Below are 19,977 nucleotides of genomic sequence, written 5' to 3'. Positions count from 1 at the left end.
CAGGACCGAGGTGGGGGGTAATAGGAGCCTATATAAGAAAAAGACCCAAAAATTGGGACTGTCCCTATAAAATTGGGACATCTGGTCACCCTAACCCTTCTCCAGTTGTAATTGCTAGTTGCTTTTCCTCAGTTCAGCACAGCAATTCAAAACCAGTCTTGTGATTCAGCCCTTTGTCTGAGTTTTGTGGCCTGACATGCCTGCCTACCGTCTCCTAGTACCATTCCCAACCCTAGCCTTTTTTCCTCTCTGACAGACAAAGGCCTGGTCTACACTACGCGTTTAAACCGATTTTAGGAGCGTTAAACCGATTTAACGCCGCACCCGTCCACACTAAGAGGCCCTTTATATCGATATAAAGGGCTCTTTAGACCGGTTTCTGTACTCCTCCCCAACGAGAGGAGTAGCGCTAATATCGGTATTACCATATCAGATTAGGGTTAGTGTGGCCGCAAATTTACAGTATTGGCCTCCGGGCGGTATCCCACAGTGCACCACTGTGACCGCTCTGGACAGCCATCAGAACTCGGATGCAGTGGCCAGGTAGACAGAAAAAGCCCCGCGAACTTTTGAATATCATTTCCTGCTTGCCCAGCGTGAAGCTCCGATCAGCACAGGTGGCAATGCAGTCCCAAATCCAAAAAGAGCTCCAGCATGGACCGTATGGATGTGATCGCTGTATGGGCAGACAAATCTGTTCTATCAAAGCTCCGTTACAGAAGATGAAATTCCAAAGCATTTTTAAAAAATCTCCAGACAGAGGCCACAGCAGGGACTCAGCACACCGCTGCGTGACAAGCGTAACGGAAAGCCAAAGAATCAAATGGACGCTCATGGAGGGAGGGAGGGGGGACTGAGGACTCCAGCTATCCCACAGTTCCTGCAGTCTCCGAAAAGCATTTGCATTCTTGGCTGAGCTCCCATCAGGCACTGGGATCTCAACCCAGAATTCCAAGGGGCGGGGGAGACTGCAGGAACTATGGGATAGCTACGGAATAGCTACCCACAGTGCAACACTCCAGAAATCGACGCTAGCCTCGGACTGTGGACGCACACCACTGAATTAATGTGCTTAGTGTGGCCGCTTGCACTCGATTTTATACAATCTGTTTTACTAAACCGGTTTATGTAAAATAGGAATAATCCCGTAGTGTAGACGTACCCTCAGCTTCAGGGTTCCCAACCGCTTTTCTGTTTTCACACGCTGTTTTGCAGATGGCCCTATTAGCTCTCCTCCAGGCAGGGCCGGATTAACTTTTTTGTGGGCCTGGCGCCAAACATATTTGTGGGACCCCTTTGGGAAACTAGGGCATGTGATGGGGAACGGTCCGCAGAGCGAGGGGTTAGTTGTGGGCAATGAGGCGCAGTGCAGCAGGAGTGGCCTCACTCAGACCAGCACAAGGGCACTGTTTACAAACCCACAACTGCTAGACACACACTGCCCCCCATGCCCTGCCCTTATGCCCAGCGCCCCCTAGCTCAGAGACCCCTCCTGCTGACCTCCCACAACTGCACAGCACCCTGCACACCATACCCCCTGCCCAGCTCCCACACCCACAGATCCCCTACTGTCCAGCATCCCCTTCACAGTCCCACTATCACAGCTGTACAGCGCCCCATATTCCTGAGGGAATTCTGCATCAAATACTGTGCATAATATTTTAAAATTCTGCAATTTTTTTTTACAATAAATAAATGTGGAAGCTCCACCATAGCAGTGGGGAGCACAGGCCACTGGCTGCATGGAGGTGGGAGAATACCCAGCAGCCTCCCCTGCCCCCCTCCCCCCGGGACAGGGAGTTGGCAGTGAGGCGCTGAACCTGACCCTGACACAGCACAAGGGCCAGGCCTGCCACAGAAACACCCTGGGGCCCTGTCCCTTTTGCGCCAGGCACACCAGATGTGGGCACGGAGGCTCAGCCTGGCAGCAGGATACAAGTGCAGAGGGACTTAGTGTGGGGGGATCCAGATCGGGGTAAGAGGGTTCTGTGTGGGGCAATCTGGGGCAGGCAGCTCAGTGGGGGATCTGGATGCACAGGGAGGTTCCAGGTGCAGGGGCAATGGGAGTCTGCAGGGGGGACCAAGTGAAAGTGGTTGGAGCTCAGCGGGGGGGCAGGGAGGGCATGTCTGGGTGCAGGGGAGGTGGGGTTCATTTGGATGGGGGTCTAGGTGTAGGTGGTTGGGGTTCAGTGGGGACGGTGTCTGGGGGGGCTCATCAGGGTAGTACAGATGCAGGGGAGGTGGAGCTTGTCAGAGTGAGGGTTTGATGGGCCTGCTTAACAGGGGAGCCCCAACTGCTGCCAAGGGGATCCGCATATTGGCCCCCTGCTCCCCTATCCCCTTCTCTTCCCCATCCCATGCCCCTTCTCCACCACTCCATCTCCTCCCCATCCCACCCCCCTTCCTTCCTTCCCCACTGCCCCCGCTTCCCCTATCCTCTTCTCTTCCCCATCCCATGCCCCTTCCCCACCACTTCAGCTCCTCCCCAGGCTTGGGGGGGTGGGGGGAGAACCGCCCCCCCAGCACAAGCCGACGAAGCAGGCTGGGGCCGGGTCTCTCCACTTCCTTCCACCTGGCGATTTTGCAGAGCGGGCCCGACCCTGCACTCACAGGGCAGCAGGAAGTGGAGTGACCTGGCCCGAGCCTGCTCCACTCTGCTTCCCTGGCTCCCAGCCTTGGGACTGAGGGGCAGGGGGAAACTGCCCCCCAGCACTCACTGGTGGCACGGAGCGGGCTGGGGCCAGGTCGCTCCACTACCTGCCACCTGGTGAGTGCAGGGTGCTCCCAATCCCTGCTGCAGTCCCCCAGGACATTGTTCAGGAGAAGGGGTGGAGTGGGGGTGGGGCTGGGGAAGAGCAGGGGTGGGAAGAGGCAGGGCGGGGGTGAAGCAGGGGTGGGGGCAGCTTTTCTGGACGGCTCAGCCAGCTGGGGGATCGGGCTGGCCGGGACCCCTTCTGACTCTGGGCCCGGAGCCATGGTAAACCTGGCACTGCCTCCAGGTTCCCACAACTGTCTTCCAGATAGGCCAGCAGAATCCTTAGCCCAGCATTCTTCTTGGCTTCTACCATGGTACAATGACATCTTGTTCAATCTAGCACTAGCTGCCAGCAGAGATGAGTTACAACAAAACTCTGGATCCAAACACACCTGAACTCTGAGGAAGCTGGGGTCTAAATCAAATGGTATAAGGAACCTAGCAGTAAACTATACAGAGTTCCTGGACTAATCAAACAGACTTATCTCTGTGAGGGTTTCTGCCTTCTTGGGCAAAATAAATAGCTTTAATGCTAGATACTTCCATGTATTTTGGCACTACTACAGGCCTAATAGTACAAAGAATGACAATTGAACGGAAAAGCTTTAGAAAACACTTAGTAATGCCCTTGCAGTCTGAAGGGGAAAACACTGTTCAGTATGTTCCTGTGGTGAAGTCACCCTGTCCACATTGTGCTGCAGAAGTCTCTGGTTGATGTCAGCTTCATGTGCATGTACTTCATGTGCATGAATCTCTGGCTTTCTAGGAGGAATCTCTGAATCACATAAGCCACAGTAAGTCTCACTAACGTCTCATGAATACATTACGGAATTTACGCTCTGCATGGTAGAGACTGTTTGACATCTTGGTTGCCAGTTTCCTTGTGTCACTACTTAATCCATCTGCCTATCTAATCTTAGGGCTCTTTATAGAGCCCAGCACTCTGGTATCTAAGTGCTGACTTACCCTGTGTAACTAATGAATAAATGCAGAGGTTTCTTTTTTGTTTTTTTTTTAAGCAAAGACAGGGGCATTTCAGTGGCATTGCAGATTCATCCTACAGGAGCTACACTAGTGAGGATCAAATTGCAAAGGCTGATAATCCTTCTGCTGCAGGATACAAGATAGTCGCTAGTTGAGTTCAGGAAGAAATCCCTCCCTGTTAGTTCTGTACAATTAGTTGGGAGTTTTATGCCTTCCTCTGAAGCTTCCTCTGAAGCTGGAGACACAATACCAGGATACGTGCTGGAACTAAGGGTGTGGGGTGGTGCCGCACCCCCGGCTTCAATTGGTTTCCATCATATACAGGGTTTACAGTTTGGTTCAATGGCTCTTAGCACCCGCAATATACAAATTGTTCCAGCAGCCTCTGGATTAGATGGACCATTGCTCTGGCAATTTCAAAATCCCTATGATGTGTTGAAATCCAAGTCCTTTGCAAAATGTTCTATTTTGTTCATGCAATCCATTCACCCTGAAGCTGCTTGAAATAGCTTGTGTAGCACATACAGTTCAGTAGCAGTTCAATGTGACTGATGCACTTTGTGGTGCAAAGTGCTCCCAATATTGGGTATCCTCAGGTTTGCTCACCTTTGATACACAGGTGAATAGGCCATTAGTTTGCTATACAAGTAACAGCAACTTTGACTGCAGAAGGTCCTAGGCTAGGGGTGGGCAAACTTTTTGGCCCGAGGTCCACATCTGGGTGGGGAAATTGCATGCAGGGCCATGAATGTAGGGCCGTGGCAGGGGGCTGGGGTGTGGGAGGGAAGGCGGGGTGTGGGAGGGGGTGCGGTGCGCAGGAAGGGCCTCAGAGCAAGGGGTTGGGGTGGAGGAGGGGTGTGGGGTGTACGAGGGGGCTCAGGGCAGGGGGTTGGGGTGCAGGAGGGGGTCAGGATGCAGGCTCCAGCCTGGCGCTACTTACCTGGAGCGGCTCCAGGGTGGCAGCAGTGCAAACCGGGGCCAGGGCAGGCTCCCTGCCTGACTGCCCTGGCCCCACATGGCTCCTGGAAGCAGCCAGCACCACGTCCCTGCGACCCCTGGAGGAAGGCGGGCAGAGGGCTTTGTGCGCTGCCCTCACCTGTGGGTACCTTCCCTGAAGTGGTTTCCCGTTCCCGGCCAATGGGAGCTGTGGGGAGCAATGCCTGCAGGTGAGGGCAGTGTCCAGCGCCCTCTTCCCTCCCCCAGAGGCTGGTGGGACGTGGTGCCATCCGGTTCTGGGAGTGGCACGGGGCCTGCGGCACCATGGGGGTGGCAATCCCGCGGGCCGGATCCAAAGCCCTGATGGGCCTGATCCAGCCTGCAGGCTATAGTTTGTTCACCCCGTCCTAGGCAAAGTGCTGGTTCTCATGTTGCGCAAAGATTCACACTAAAGAAAGCAGCTCGAGGACCCCCTGAGGATGAATGGAGATGGGTGGCCGTGGAAGCTGGAGTCAAAGTGTTGGGTTATTGGAGATGATGTTGCAAATAGTAGTGACAGAAGGTTCCCTGCATGTATAAATATTGGCACCATATCCATGTATATCTCCAATGGCTGGAGATGGGACACTAGATGAAGAGGGCGCTGAGAATTCTTTCCCAGGTATATGCTTGATGGGTCTTGTCCACATGCTCAGAGTCTAAAGGATCACCATGCTTGGGCTCGGGAATGAATTTTCCCTGGGTCAGCTTGGCAGAGACCCTGTTTTTTTGGGTTTTTTTTAGCATGGGGCACGGCCGGGTCACTAGCGTAATTGGTGAATACTCTGTAACTTGACAACTGTAAACCATCATTTGAGGAATTCAGTAACTCAGACAGAGGTCAAGTTCTATTACAGGAGTGGGTGGGTAAGGCTCTGCGGTCTGCAATGTGCAGGAAGTCAGACTAGATGATCATGATGGTCCCTTCTGACCTTAAAGTCTATGAGTTCTTTCAAGTAACCAAATGAAGGGCTGGCAGTTCCTGCTACAAAGGTTGTAGAAACTGGCTTGGTTATCCCCTAATCTTCCAGATCTAATCATGCGAAACAAAAGGGCGGACAGGCTCGTAAATACTCCTTTGTGGGAGCCAACCTACTAAGTATGCAAACTTCCATTTGGCAATGCTTTTTGTATTCTCAACAGCTGGAAGCTGTTCCATAGAGCTGGCTGCTGCTGCTCCCTGAGTAGAGGAAAACTGCAAAGAGGCAGTATAATTAGATGCTGGTGTAACATGGATAGATCCTGGTTGTTGATGGGTGGGTGGGATCAAACCTGGGACCTTTGAAGCTTAGTGTATGAGTCTCTACAGCATGAGCTAAAAGCCACATGGCTCTTAGCTCAGGCTGTAGCAGACTCATCAATCTCTAGCTCGGCTAGGTGCCACTAGAGGAGGACAGAGTGCACCACCCAGGGCCGGCCCACAACATTTTGGCACCTGAGTCGGGGAGCTCAAATGACGCCACCATGCCCCCTTGCTTGGGCCAAAACTTTGAAAGGTCTCAATTCTGCCTTCTTTCTGTTCTACTCCTCTCATGGCACTGCTCTGCTACCTACCCCAATAAAGGAGAACTAACAACTTAAAATGCCTTGTTCAAAAATTATAAGTAGCACTTACATTTGCTGTTCAGATGTTTGAAAGTTAACTGGCATTTTTATCTGTTTGAATAATCAAAGTGGGGCTTTCCATGCCTTCTTGGTTGCAAAGATTTGAACTGCTTCCTGGAGGTCCACAGTCTGGGCCAGCTCATGCTCTTTTGAGATGGTTGCAAGGCCGACCAGCCTCTCCTGTGTCATTGTGGAGCATAGATGTGTTTTTATTAACTGCAGCTTGGAGAAGCTGTGTTCTCCACTGGCAACTGTTACAGGAAGTGTTAGAAGTACGCGCAGAGCAACAAAAGCATTTGGAAAGAAGGTAGTCATCTTATTTGTGCACATATATTCCAGAACAGCCTTTGGAGTTGATCCTGCTGAAATGTATCTTGAAAGGGCTTTCAGTTCATCACCTAAATCACTCGCATCAATATCGCACATGTCATCATGTGTCAACACTGTCTCTAGTGCTCTGCATCGCTGGTGTAGGTCTTCTTCAGGTATAGTGAGGAGTTTTGGAATATCATACAACATCCTAACTATACTGCTGTGTTCCTTGAGCTGCATGAAACATTCTTCAACTGACTGTATTGCACAATGTAGCACCTGGTTAAAGAATTCAACTTTGAATTGTTGTTTGGGGTCTCATGGAATTATCCTGTGCATTGTAATCAAAATGTCTTCTTCTTCGGTGACTCTTGTATTCTTGAATGGGTGGGAAAATAGCTTCAGTGTGAAGTTTCTCTGCCAACTTCTGGGCACTCTTCAGAACGTTTTGAAATCCCTCATCTGACCGGCAAGACTGTAGATATGACTTTGCTTTGTCTATGGCTTCCCAATTTGGTGTTTCTTCAGATCTGCCACACCTGTAGAACCTCTCTGTGCATCTAGAGCAGAGAGAATACATATGCACCAGCAGCGGACACAATTTTCTACACTCTGGGTCCTAGTGGCGCACCCCCACAGTCTGGCACCTGAGGCAGCCTCCTCAGTTCGCCTCATGGTAAGGCCAGCCCTGGCCCCACCAAGCAGGCATGGGTTACACTGGGAAAGGGAGAGATTGCACTAAAACTCTGAGGCTGGCTGTTAACTCGGCAAGCAACACCATGCAGAAAGCCACCAGTATCAGCCAGCCTTGCCTGCAGCATCACAGGGTGTATTGACATTACTGCGGGGCGCGAGCCTCCCAGCCCAGGTAAAACAGACTCACACTCGCGGGGCTAGTGCACTAAAAGTAGCAATGTGGACATTGCGACTTGGGCTGCAGCTCAGGCTTTCAAGCCTCAGAGTGGCTTTAGGCCAGTGGAGCCTCTGTAGAGCAGCTCCAGAGGCTGTCTGAGAGGATTCCTCCAACCCTTCCCGTTATGGAGATCTTTAGAGCCCAGCCCAGTGACCTAGGCTGGGTGCTGAGATTTCACCTTTGGGAGGAAACTGTTGTATGGACATTCATTGCATTAAATAGTTTGTCACATTACTTTTCCTTGCAATGGACAAGCCCTCATGTCAGAGTGCCCAGCACTATGACTGGGAGGTGGGGCTTTTGGGTGACTTGCATATATGGGACCCTGCACTGTATTGACTTGGATTTGTGAGAACTGGCTAAAGTGGGGCAGGTGCAATACCCGCAGCTTCCTAGCTATGCTGTAGAAGGTATGGTCTAAACTAGCAATTCTCTTGACATTTCTCATGGTTGTATAGTATTAGCACTGGTATGGGTGGCAGCATAGGTGTAGACCGACCGGCCACCAGTGTTTTTATCACAGTACCATCTAACCCTGCTCAGAGCAGGTCTATGCAACGTGGTGGTAAAAATACCAGAGTCCCCTTTACATTATAGCTTCTGCTGCTCACTAATGGAGCTGCACTAGTAGTGAATTGTGGTTATGAATGTGCTACTAGTGTAGACAGAGCTAATGTATTCCAGCCAAGCTTTCTTTTTGCAATGCTTTTTTATCTTGGGTTCACAAGGCTTCTGATGATGAATATTAGAGAATGTTACATTCACACATACAAAGAAGCTAGATAAAACATAAATACTTCTGCTGGAGGTTTGCAGTGTAACACTGCTTTATTTTTTAGAATTCAGAACAATAACAAACAAGAACCCCAAAACAGATAGAGAGAAAGCAGGCTGCTCCCTAAAACAGAGCAGCTCAGCTCACCCCTCCTTACACTACGCTGGCTTTGTGTAGACTAACTCTGATTACATGCTTCCCTACAGAACTCCCTAGCCTGCAAGCAGGACCAGGAAACCTCCCTGAACATTTAAAGCCATAGCTTATAGTTTTACCAGTTTTCTATACACCACAGAGAAGGACCCTAATATTGTAAGAGGTGGAAAAAGCACATCTCTATATGAGGGCAGTGCAAATCTTGTCCCTCCTCTACATGTGGAAGGCCTTCTGCTGTATAAGAGGGGCAGGCTGCACAGGCCCCATGTTATGCATATCCCAGTTCTGCTGAGAACTGATGTCTGTGTGGCTGACATCAGGGACATAAGGATGCACCAGGAGTGGGGAGGGGCTGGAGCGGAGGATCTTTTGCTATGTAGATCTCTAAATCTTCCCTTCTCCATGAAGGGGAATGTGTGTGCTGGGGCCGTAGAGGTAACAGACAGTGTAGCTTCCACAGAACTCCTCTCGGCTCCATCACCTGATTCTTCTCTCCTTCTCACCATGGAGCTCCCCAGCCTCCAGCTGAGTTACTCATGACGGGCACTAGAGAGAAAATGTATCCCTTAAAGCCACATCCTGCTCCCTTACTCACATGAGCAATCCCACTGACCCTGAAGGGACTACTCATATGAGGAAGAGGAGAAGGGCTTTTTGTTTGGACAACGTCATTGACTTTAGCCCACTCCCTAATCCTGGAAAACAACTGATGGTGCTGCAGTCAGTCATGTGATAACAGCTCACTGAGGAGTAGCTTTAAATAGACTAGGCTTTGTCCAGCTGACAGAGCTCAGAAGGAGCAGGAAGTGGAGGCCCAACCAATGAGAAGGAAGCCTCACCAGCGCTTTGTGCATTTTACCGTCATGCTAGCATTACTATTCTGCATTTCTCTTTTTAAACACGATGCAAGGATGATTCATGTGACGTTTCCCAGCTCAGCCCAAAGCACTGTTAGAGTAAGTCCCTAGATAAATCATTTCTTTCTCCCTCTGATGCTGAGCTAGGTGGGAGTGACGCAGGAGGTGATTAAGTGGGCAATTCTCAGCATCAAAAGAAATTGGAGCCTGTCCTGGGTGATTAATAAAGCGACTTGAGGGGCTGTAGGAAAATCTGATCCTTTGATTTTTGCAGAGAGTGAGGCTCTCAAAAGCTGCATGTATTAAAAGTTAAAGGTTTGCATTTGCATGCAATGCTGAATGCCTTCCTGAGCAGGGCTGAGTAAAGGTGAAACCTATCGATGTGCAAGGCCCCCGGTTTGATGAGAAATCCTGCCAAATTTCCAAATGACTGGGGCATTCTGAATGATTTGACTTATGTGCATCCAAAGGCTTTTTCCTCTTTACATTATTCTAGGTTTAAAAATCATTGATGGAGAACTAGCAATTATGATTATTCTTTATTGATATTGCACTGCTGCCTAAAGATCCTAACTGAGATCAGGGCCCTATTGTGCTAGGTACTGTGGAAACACACATTTACAACCAGTCACTGTCTCAACAAGCTTACACTTTAAATAGACAAAGCATAGGAAAGGAGAAAGAGACTCTGCCAAGGTCACACAGAGGTTTGCTGCAGAGTTGGGAATAGAACATGGCTCGCCTGAGTGCAGGCCAGTGCCCTGTCCAGTAGACCAGGCTGCTGCTGCTTCTCTGTGGGGAGCTGCCTTTTTAAATAAACATTTTGAGTCTCTCTACTCTCTTGAGAAACAGTGTCCTGCTTCTTGGAACTCCTCTTCAATCACCATTCCTTGCTGTCTCTGAGTGCATGGGAAGAATGGGGAAAACCTGCCTTTTAGTGAGATTAAACTGACTCAGACTATTTGGCGTTTATAGTGATTTAAAGCCACACTTTTCAAACTACTTGGTTCAATTTGTTTAAAAAAGATGGGAATGCTTTATCTTTAGCAGAGTGGCAGCCTACTTCCGTGGATCAAGCCCAGAACTGGAAGCCATGGTTCTCTTTGGTCTCATCCTAACTCTGCCACTGGGTTGGCTGAGTGGCCTTGGGCAAATCAATTCACCTTTCTGCCTCAGTTTCCCCCAACAGAGTGTAATAGTACATTGAGTGCTGAGAAAATTGTATGCAGTGCTCTGAACACACTAACTAGTATTATTACAGGTCCTAGCTAAAATTGCCTGCTATTTATCAGTAAAATATTTTTTTCACTCTTTTGATAAAACTGAACAAAGAGCTCAATTCTGTCACTGTTTCTTCTAGTTGGGTTTGATCAGAGCTTTCATCAAAGTCAATGGGAGCTTAGGTAACCTTTCAGAGGGTGACCAAACACCCTTCAGAACTGTGCCACATAACTCTACTCTTGGTAGCCCACACACCTTTCAATCTTATACAGAAACATAAGGTTTGCTTCTCCTCTCAACCAATATACATCCACTGACTACACCTGAGCACCTCTTGATTTACACAGGATCACGCTTAGCTCCAAAGTTACAACTGTGCAGCCAAAAGCCGAGGGATAGAGGCCTAAGCGAAGATCTGTAAGCAAGACAGGTGGTTACAACACGGCTAGCGTGTTGTTTCACGCAGCTTGGACAGCATACGCATGGCTCAAAAATAATTTCCTCTTTTTACATTGTTGCTTACGTCAAAGGCAGCTGGGTGTACCCAGCTCTCACTTTTCAGCATGCATCTTCATGGCATGGTTCTTCCCCATCTCATGACTGACTGCTGGAAAGAGGATCCTTATGGGCATCGATCGGACTAGAGGGACATGTAGAACCATGCTTCTGGACAAGAAAAATTGCTTTCAGTACTAGATCCATGCAGAGTCAATGAAGTGTCATGATCAAATGTATATGTACTCAGATGCTGCCGTGCGGCACATGCTAGAAACGCCTTACATGTTGGACCTTTTCTGTGCTTCAAATATTTGCATTTACCACCGCTTCTTGCTTTCCTTCGCTTCCTTCGTTCCTGTTCTGGACTTTCCATCTAGTAGAAGAAAGGAAGCTGCCATCCAGGCAAAGTGAGTTGCCTGGCTGTGCATTCTAACAAAGCCAAACCCCTAAAAGCTAAGGGCTTGTCTATATGCAGAGTTAGTGCCCAGCAAGCTGGGAGTGTAAATTGACAGCATTCTAACCTTCTGCACACTTAGGCCTGGGCTACACTAGAAAATTAAGTCAGTTTAATTACGTTGGTCAGTGGTATGAAAAACTCATACCCATGAGTGGTGTTATTAAGCTGACCTAAGTCTCTGTATAGATAGCACTATGGCGACAGAAACATTCTTCCATTGACCTAGCTACTGCCCCTGGGGGAGGTAGATTACCTATAACAATGTGAGATTCTCCCCCCCACACACATTGGTGTAGGTAGTGTCTACCCTGTAGTGTTTTAAGTGTAGACATACCCTAGTCACCATGTGGACCCTGATGCCATGCACTAAAAGTTCCCTTCTGCTGTTTGAAACAGTCCTACTAACTACTGCTCACTACAGAACTTTTAGTATGTGGTAGCAGGGTCCACATGGCAACTTAGTGCACAGCAGGCTAGAGTGATGTAGATTTACATCTCAGCTTGCTGGGAATGAAGGCCAGGTCTACATCACTCAGAGTGTGAAAAATCCATGTGCCCCGAGTGACGTTATTAAGATGATCTAATCTTTGCTGTAAAAACAACGAGGCATCCTTGTGGCACCTTAGAGATTAACACATTTATTTGGGCATAAGCTTTTGTGGGCTAAAACCCACTTCATCAGCTGCATGGAGTGGAAAATACAGAGGCAGGTATAAATACACAGCACATGAAAAGATGGGAGTTGCCTCTTACCAAGTGTGTGTGTGTGTGGGGGGGGTCAGTGCTAACAAGCCAATTCAGTTAAGGTGGAAGTGGGATATTCTCAACAGTTGACATGAAGGGATGAATACTAATGAGGCTAATGTAATCAAGGTGGCTCATTGCAAACAGTTGACACGAAGGTGTGAGTATCAGCAGGGGGGAAATTAGTTTTTGTAGTGACCCATCCACTCCCAGTCTTTATTCAGGCCTAATTTGATGGTGTCCAGTTTGCAAATTAATGCCAGTTCTGCAGTTTCTCCTTGGAGTCTGTTTCGATGTAGACAGTGGTAGGTCACAGGAAGAATTCTAGCTGCCACCTCTTGGGGAGGTAGATTACTTATGCTGACAAACAAGCCCTGAGAGGTGCTGAGCACCCCCTGATTTCAGTGGAATTTGTAGGCACTTAGCAGCTCTCAGGATCAAACTCTTTAACCGTGATGTTTTCAATGACTACTCTCATTTTGCGCTTTCCTTTCTCCTGATTATCATTATCACTGGGTGTTTGTCCTCAGCTCAGTATGAGACTTACAAATCCTGTTTACAGGACTGAGTGTGTTAACAAAGAGGACAATTCTCTACAGCACTCCTCTGATCTCAAGACATCTACTCTTTGGCTTCCTGTGGTGCACCAAAGCAGGCTTCTTCCAGTTAACAGGGTCTGGGCCTCCATAGATGGACAAAGAGGCTTTGATCTTGGAGTATGATAGTGGCTGTGAGGCCTACTGGTCTGAGCACAGCACTGGAAGCCAGGAACACCTGTGTTCTAAGGCCAGTTCTGACAGTGACTCACCCTCTGACCTAAGTCACTTAAACTCTCCTCCTCGGTTTCCCCATTTGTAAAACCATTGACACAATTTACCAAAGGTTGTTGTGGATTCTCCATCACTGACAATTTTAAAATCAGGGTTGGATGTTTTTCTACAACATCTGCTCTAGGGATATTTTGGGGAAAGTCCTATGGCCTGTGTTTTACAGGAGGTCAGACCAGACACAATGGACCCTTCTGGGCTTGGAATCTATGAACACAAATAGCAATTACTTCCCTACATCATAAATATGTTGGGAGGATTCACGTGTGGGGAAGAGATTTATTATTCTAGCACGTTGCATTTGCTCATCCTGTTGGGCCCCCAGGGGAATTCCTTTCTGAAGGAGCACAGCAATGCCTCAGTGTTCCTCACATTCTAGTTCCTCCCTTTATTGGGCTTGTGCCATGGTGGCATCTGTTGATCTGGACAGAACCAAATTCTCTTCAAATTACAGCTTCCCAGCTCTAGTAAGAGCCAACAGCATGAATGTCAGAGTTAGGATTCAAACTGGATCCTCATTTGACAGTGAAATTTATTCCCACTGCCTAGGCAAGCTGTGGAGGGAGGGTTGTTCTTACAGCGGTGCCTCTCTGTTTTCAGCTTTCAGTAAATACAGGATTTTGGGATTCTCAATCTTTTACAGGCTACAAATTATACTTCGTATAACACTGAGCAAAATATTTGGTTGACCTAAAGTGACGATATGTCCTGTTTTTTATCATACAAAGTCCTAGGAACTTCTTTCAGGACACCCGAAATTCCCTGATTTTATGTGTCATCAATCTTTTTTTTATATATATATAACTACAAAATGTGTGTTCAAGACATCCTGTTACACAGACTAGGATCAAGTAGTTCAGTGGAATGAGACATCAGGCTGGTGAATGGTGTTTGGAGTGAAGAGAAAAGGTGAATGGGTATAGATATTATCAGAGCTGCTTTTTTGCTTCAGATGACTGTCAACCCACTGGTTCAACTTTTCATGATAAACTCACTCAGTGCACTAAATTATGGAGAAAATCATATGCCACTTTTGACTCAAGCTGGAAGGACAAAAGTTCACATTTAAAAGAACAAATGTCGGTTGGCTCTAGGAGGACTGTTTGGCAACCCCCAAAAAATGTGTCCCCCCCCCCGGTTTTGATTTTGAAAATGTGGACCCCCTCTCCTGACTGGGTCTGTCTTTACTGTCTTTATTCTCGTGTGCAGGGTACTTATGACAGCTAGGACACACAAACATCTCTCTGTGGGACAGGCTTCTGCATGAACTCACTTTACCCATTTCTCGGAACAAGGGGTGACCAGTGCTAAAATTCTTGCTCACCGTGAGCCAGATTTTCAGACCTGGGCTTTGATTTTGATTTTGTACAACCACTTTTGTGCATGCAACTAGTAGTGTGCACTTGTTTTGTGTGTGCAAACCCTGTATTTGCATATGCAGGTCAGGTGAACAGGAAATGTGGGGTTTGTGTGTGTGAGGTGGGTGGATGCCTTTCATTAGGCAGTACAATCTGTCACCCACAGTTGAAGATCATGTTAAGCCTGGCTGAAAATTTGGCTCTTTACAAAACCAGGGATTTTCATAATAGGCTAACCAGATATGACATACAAAATATGTGACAAATAGAGGGGAATTCTGGGCTATCATTCCACTGAGGTGACATCATAATCCCTTAGACAGGAACAAGCCCAGCTCACAAGACCCATGAAGTGGAATTATAGTCCCCGAAGTCAAAATGGCCTTTCTTTCACTTTATAAATAAGTGGGTCCCACTGACTCTCTTGCTTTCCTGCCCCTGGCAAGGCTATTTTTAGGGATAGGCAAAAAAAGGATTCCTAGATCACCACATCTATGGGGAGTGTCTGTCAGTGTTTCCCTCCACTTGCTTTTCAAAGGAAGCTGGTTGCAAAGTAACTTAGTCAGTTTCCCTTTCCAACTGTGTAAAGCCTTTGATGCAAAACAAAATGAAGGTTTGTCAGTTCCTGTCTTCGTAAAGCTCTTTAGCCATAGAACTGACTTGCAAAGGGAAGCTGACGAGGGCTATTCGATCCTAGTCAGCTCACTTTTGCGTTGAACTCCCGTCAAAGAGCTTGATGCAGAAAGGAAACTGACAAAGCACTTTGAGATCCTGAGATGAAGGCACTATATACGTACGTGTCATTGTTATTATAAATTTCCCATTGAAGTATGGGCAGAAGCTGATTATAACCATGCAAGATGATGCAGTGGGGAAAGTTCAAGCCCTTTGCATATATAAAGTGCTGAGCTGGTGACACTGCAGAGATGAAATAAAATTTGAAACGGAAAAGGGACTAGCCAGTATAATCTGTACCTACTCAGTGACAGAGCTTGCAAACCCATGTGTAAACAACAATATAAATGTTCGTGATTTTCCTGTGTGTGCTATGAAATTTCCCTCGTTGTCATCCTGCAGTTTAATTGCCTATTTAAACAAAGCTGACTAGGGTGAAGCCTGCCAGGTTTGTTGTCTGCCCTCCCTGCAGGGTTGCCATGTGCCCTGATTTCCACAGAAAAGTCTCAGTTTCCCCTGAGCTGCTAAAACAGTTTGCAAGGAATGAAATACCCAACGGTACTTCAGGTGCAGGAGGGAGATATCCCTCTTTTTTTCCCTTTATGATGCGACATTGCAACATCTGAGAGTCACATTTTTTTCCCCTGCAGGACAAAACTACAAAGGTGGGAGCAAGTGCACCTCTAAGCCAGACAGCCGCTGTGGGATGTTGTACTAGGCCATCAGGAAATGCCACAGGCCACTAGACAGGAGGCAGAACTCAGATATGTCTGAATGTGGGGGGCAAGTGGGTGGTGTGAATCCCCCTCTGCAGAAGGGTTTTCCCCACACCCAGGTCAGAAAAGCTCCAATAAATCTAGGCTTCATATAGTTTGTTTGAGCAAAGTCTCAGTGAAGCTGCTATTACTAGTCTGATATGAATATTAGACCAAATCCAAAACCCAAATATGACTATCAGCCTTGACGTATATTTGAATGGACACCCATTGGCCAGGAAGAATTGGAATGAAACCAGCCATTGCTTTCACATACTGTATATCCCTGAACAGCCATCAGATGATTCTGACTTCCAGTCCCTACCAACTGGAGATATATTCAGCTCTGTGACTTGGCAGTGAAAGGTTCAGGATCTCTTTACCAGGGACACTGAAAAACTGCAGGGAATATTGCCATTTTCCAGTACAGTATCTCACATACTGTATAACTGAACAACACAGCTTCTTGAGTAAAACTCATCAGCTCTTTGAGGCAGGCTCTGTATCTTGCTTTATGTTGGGGGCAGCACCTGGCACATGGGTGCAAATAAGTAATAATAATAAAGCATGACTGCACAGTCAGCAAAAGTCTTCTGCCGGGGACGGGGTCAGGGCGCTGGGGGCTTCCCCTGCTGCCCTGTGGCTTCTGCCCAGGATGGGGTTGGGGGGGGCACTGGGAGCTTCCTTTGCAGCCCTGCAGCTTCTGTCGGGCACAAGGTTGGGGGGCCCTGGAGCTTCCCTTGCTGCTGCTGGGGAGTGGGGTTGGAGTGCGGGGGCTTTCCCGCCCTGCCCGCCTGCCCAGTAGCTGGGGCTCCAGGCTTCCGCTGCCGGGCGGTGGATTTTTTCCAGGGGCTCCCCAGTTGGCCGGGGTCCATGGGCATGGGCCCCGTTGGCCCAGTGGCTAATCTGCCACTGCCAGCAGGGTGTGGCCTGCCGGGGCTCAAGACTTCAGAGCCACAGTGGGATGGTGGGGCTAGAGGCTTCAACCTTGTGGGAGGTGCCTGCCCAGTCCTGGGGCTTCAGCACTGCTCCTGTTGAGGACGCGAGCCCCAGCAGGTGAGCCCCATGGAGCTGAAGCCCTGAGACCACCCCCCACCCCCGCTGGTCAGAAGCTAGAGGTGACGCGTGGGGGGGCATGTGGGGGTCATGTGCCCTCCCAGATTTTTGCCAGGGTTTGCTGGTCTGTTTGGTTACATGCTGCCGCCAGGCCCTGTCTCTGCACAGCAGCTGCTGGATAGGGTTGCCAGATGTCTGGTTTTTGACCAGAATGCCCAGCCAAAAAGGGACCCTGGTGGCTCTGTTAAAAGTCTGGTCGGCGGTGCTGCGGGTCTAAGGCAGGCTAGGCCCTACCTGTCCTGGCACTGCGCTGTGCCCCAGAAGCGGCCAGCAGGTCTGGCTCCTAGGCGGGGGTGCCACGGAGCTCTGCACATTGCCCTCGCCCCGAGCACCAGCTCCGCACTCCCATTGGCTGGGAACTGTGGCCAATGGGAGCTGTGGGAGGCGGTGCTTGTGGGCAAGAGTAGCGCGCGGAGCCTCCTGGTCCCTCCTGCCTAAGAGACGGGCCTGCCGCTGGCTGCTTCTGGGGTGCAGCACAGAGCCAGGACAGGCTCCCTACTGCGCTGCTGACCAGGAGCCTCCCGAGGTAACCCTGTGCCCCAACCCTGAGCCCCCCCAAACCCGTCATCCCCAGATTCACCTCAGAGCCCGCAACCCCAGCCGGAGCCCTCCCCCCGCCGCACCACAACCCTCTGCCCCAGCCTGGAGCCCCCTCCCACACTCTGAACCCCTCAGCCACAGTGCAGAGCACTTTCCTGCACCCCAAATCCCTCATCCCCAGCCCCACACCAGAGCCTGCACCCCCAGCAAGAGCCCCCCTGCACCCCAACCCCCTGCCCCAGCCTGGATCCCCCTCCCTGAACCCCTCATTTCTGGCCCCACCGCAGAACTTGCACTCCCAGCCCAGAGCCCATACTCCCTCCCACACCCCAACCCCCTGCCTCAGTCCAGAGCCCCCTCCCAAACTCTGAACCCCTCAGCTCCACCCCACAGCCTGGAGCCCCCTCCTGCACCCCAAACACCTCATCCCTGGCCCCCTCCCACACCCCACACCCCCAGCTGGACACCTCACCCCTTCCTGCATCCCAGCCCACTGCCTCAGCCCAGAGCCCCCTCCCACATTCTGTACACCTCATTTCTGGCCCCACCCTGGAGCCCACCTCCAGCCAGATCCCTCACCCCCTCCCGCACCCCAACCCCCTGAATCCTCCCAGTGAAAATGAGCGAGTGAGTGAGGGTGGGGAGAGGGAGCAACAGGAGATTGGGGATGGAGTGAGTGGGGGTGGAGCCTCAGTGAAGGGGTGGGGCATAGGAGGGGTCTCAGAGAAGGGGCAGAGCAGGGGTGTTCGGTTTTGTGGGAGTGGAAAGTTGGCAACCCTACTGCTGTAGCCAGCAAGCTGGGAGCTGTGGCTGTGGTGAGAGGAAGCGGCAAACAGCTGGGATCTGCAGGGATAGCTGCTGCTTTTGCTGCTGCCACTTCCTGCTGAGCTAAAACTTTTGCCCCTCCCTGCAGGTCCTAGCTATTTGCCACTGCCTCTCCACTGGCATAACACCTGGGAGCTGCAGGGAGGGACCTCTGAGGGTAAAAGGGGGGGTATGCCTGGGGGATGTGTGACTCAAGCTGTTGGGAGAGGCAAATCTTTAAATTGTGGCCCCCCCTCACCCTCCATTCCCATTCTTAGCAGGCACCAGTTGTCTCTGGCAGAAGCCACTGGTGCCACCACAGGGCAAAAAAACCGGAGCTCCTCCTGCCCTCCCAGTCTAGTAGGCAGAGAATGAGGTGTGGGGGCTCCACCAGCTGCACTGTAACCGGAAAAGAGCTGCATGCAGCTCGGCCACCCCCGCTCTAGAACATGGTAGTTAAGGCAAGATATTATGGGCTCCAGTGTTTGCTTCCACCCCCACTCCCCCCAAAGCCAATTCTCTTCCTTTGGTTTTGCCTCGATAAGCTGTACATAATGGATAACTCTGAAACCTCATTTGCAGATGTGCTGTGAAGGTGGCTGCATGTTCATGTAGCATTTTAGCTCTACAAATCCATTCTTAGTGCCACATTTAGCAGAATCAGCCAGTCATACAATGAGTAGCCAGCAAAATGGGAGCCCCAGCTGGATTCTGTCTCCCCCACCCCCCACCCCAGGCCGATGGGAGGGTTCTTGTCAAAGCTTCAGGGCTGATCTCTTAACAGCACACCACGCCCACTAGGAATTTTACCAGGAAATTCCCACTAGTGCTATCAGTGGTTCAGCTGCACTGGTAGGAGCCCTGTGTCACACCAGCTCTGGTGGCTCCTGGCTTTTGTTCCAACATGTCAATTAAATCTGCTGTTTAGTGTAGACTGTATGCAGAATCTTATGGCAGTACCTAAACAAAGAAGTCATGTGCCTGTTAGCTAGAGATATAATGAATGGACCATGTTGCAATTGCTGCTGGACTGTCTAAACTGGGAAATAAAATGGAAAAATCCCAATCATGGCTGAGTGGGGAAAACCCCAACCTCCTTCCTGTAGAGACAGCTTGACTGGAAAGTCCTGTTTGGAAAATGTGGGGAAGGAAACAGTCCTGGGAAAATGTGAGTGGTGGGGCCAGGGGAGGGGAGACAAACCAAGGCAAAGCCAGAGCAGGGGCTTTTCCATTCAGCCCCGAGTGGGTGGTTTGTTTCTTACACTGCTCTTACTTGATAAATGTGTCAGCATTTAAATGGGCCCATCTAAGCTCTGATGTGAATGTAGAGAGGGGAGTAGGCGAGAATTCACATGTTAGTGCTGTAACAGAGATTAGCTGGGGACTGTTTCCTGAATATCTGGGTTAAGCCGACAACAGGGTATCAGTTCACACCTTGAATGCCTTTTGAGCTGAAGGAGATGATGGGGGCTTTCCTGCCTCATTCTCTCTCCCTGCATCCTACACAACCCCTGCCAGGGCTGATTTTTAGCCTGGGCTCACACAGAGACTTGCAAAGTGTTTTTTTCCTAGCCTGGATCAGATTTCACTGGGAGAGGATACTCCTCCTGCTTTCTCCCCACCATTGGAACCCTCTACAACAGGGGTCTC

The sequence above is a fragment of the Mauremys reevesii genome, linkage group 4 (genome assembly GCF_016161935.1).
Source record: "Mauremys reevesii isolate NIE-2019 linkage group 4, ASM1616193v1, whole genome shotgun sequence".
Classification (NCBI taxonomy): Eukaryota; Metazoa; Chordata; order Testudines; family Geoemydidae; genus Mauremys; species Mauremys reevesii.
Note: the sequence above shows the minus strand (reverse complement) of the source record.